Source organism: Morone saxatilis, unplaced genomic scaffold, assembly GCF_004916995.1.
Source record: "Morone saxatilis isolate NCDOM2014 unplaced genomic scaffold, NCSU_SB_2.0 Contig4, whole genome shotgun sequence".
Classification (NCBI taxonomy): Eukaryota; Metazoa; Chordata; class Actinopteri; family Moronidae; genus Morone; species Morone saxatilis.
In genome coordinates, this window is record NW_023339984.1 from 13,182,683 (window position 1) to 13,184,997 (window position 2,315).

Below are 2,315 nucleotides of genomic sequence, written 5' to 3' on the forward strand. Positions count from 1 at the left end.
TTTCTGTGATTGCAGCATTTTTCTGTTGCTGCGTTTTTCTTTTGCATTTGTTTTTATATGTTTGTGTGTTTTTGGATTTTTATCATTCCTGTGTTTGCAGCATTTTGCAGTTTGCGGCGTGTTTGCCCTTGTCGGCCACCGTACGACAGTCTTCTCATAACGCCTTTAAATGTTGCAGACTGGAAATGCTATTATCACTTCTTCCTTCGTATGTGGTCAGATTGAGACATCCTGCAAACTAATTATTGTCAAGCATATGACACCTTTATGTACCCAAACACTGTAAACAGTTTATTAATCGGTAATGCATGGTAAAATCATTCATTAAACATCAAGAAAGCCATTCATTTCAAACTATAAACCTTAATAGTGTACCTAATTGCATAGGGATTCCTGTGAGTTTTCACAAAATCTGCAGTAAGATGCTAGTCCTATAAATAAGTCTCTTATAATATGTATTATAATACTAACCCTAACCCTAACCCTTGTACCAACAATGATAATTTAAGCACTCAGTACGGAACGTTTTAAAAGACATGTTATTAATAATCCCAATGTTAATTAACTGATCTAAACAACTAAGATGGAGTGTAACTGGATGTGTTGTGACTTTTACGGGTCTACATATGGTCTCATCGAGACATTATATATGTGTCTATCTATCTAATTATGTATGCATTTTTTTGTGTGTGGACCAGAGGAAGAGTAGCTTCGTTGGTGGCAGCTAATGGGTATCCAAGAATAAAGAATTTGGGGTGCCATTTAGAATACCATTGTGTGGATTTGGTAACTAAATTATTTAGTGATACAGCCTACACCCACTTTATTAAAGCTTTAACTTTTGATGCATTGACTGTTGTCAGATAGTGTTTTTTGGGTCACCAGGGGTATTTAGGGGCCCGTCTTGGGTCAGAATTATCAGAAGTACAGTATATTTGCATTAGCTATTAGTCAAGTAGCCACAATTCTAAAAATGTAGAAGAATAACCACCACTGGTATCTATGGGAGGATAGTGTTCAGGACAGAAATTGGATAAAGATTATATGCATGCTGGTCAGGTTACTTTTTTGGTCAGTCTTTGTATTTCCAGATATAGTGATTTAAATTTAAGGCTGCAATAAAGAATATGAATGAGTTTTTACTTCCACAGTTAACTCTACAGCTAGGAAAGTTAAGAGACAAAACCGGAAATTCTTAATGAGATTGTCTGAAATCATTCACTGCACATATAAAGACACATTGGCACAACGGCAGCTCATTTGTATGGCTATGTGCTGTGCTTATACTGGCTCCAGTAAGTTAGTGGTTTTAACGTCTTTGGTTGGCTGAGCAGATGCCTTCTTGGCATGGCCTGTGTTGATGTTTAGACAGGGCCTTTCAGTCCAGTGCTGAGGCTGCTGTGGTGGTGAGGCTGACAGTGGTCACATCCATTCAAGTTGTGTTGTATTGAGTCTTTTCAGTGCAGTGTACTGGCTGTTGGGGGTTCTTTATGGCTGCGGACACTGGACAGGGGCACTGAGTGGAAGGGATTACGCTCTCCTCTGGAATACTAATGACCATCTTTTGTGACAGATCTGTTTCCTCCACCTTCACTCCACATACCCCTTCCTCTCTCTCCATCACCATCTATTTTTCAACCTCTTCCTCTTTCACTCCTTTTGTCACCCGAAACCAATTATTTCTCTCTCTTTTTCCTCCCCACCTCTGCCCCCTCACGATGTCAAGCACTGCATACTCACACATGATCAAACGTGATCACACACACACACACACAAACACACCCACACACACACACACTTTGACGCACCGTACCGCTCTCCTCTCCCCGTCTAAGTTGCTCCCTCTTTCACTCACTCGCTCACCCAGTCGTATTTTTCAATGGTGGCTTTTGTCCCTTTCATCTCCTCGAAAACAAAGAATTCTTGTGCGCACAGGACAGAGGGAAGGAGAGGGATGGAGAGCCGGACAGAGAGGAAGAGATCCTAACCTTGAGTGTGGTTGTCAAATGAGTGGAAAAAGTCATTTCACAAGAGAGTGTGATGGGTTCCATCACTATATTCGCAAGACTAGATACACTGCAAATATTGTTTCGGCTCTTACTTAATACTGATATAGCTTGCTTTGTTAGATTTCATTTAAGATAGTGTCAGTAGATAGTGTTATATAGGTAAAGGTGTGATGTTCTGTTTTGTTTTTCATATCAACAAACCCCACAAAAAGACCTAAAGCAACAATAAAGACCTGAAGTAAGAATAAGTTAAAGCATCTCATCTCATTCTCACCCTCACTATTGTCCAGAAACAATTAAAAACAC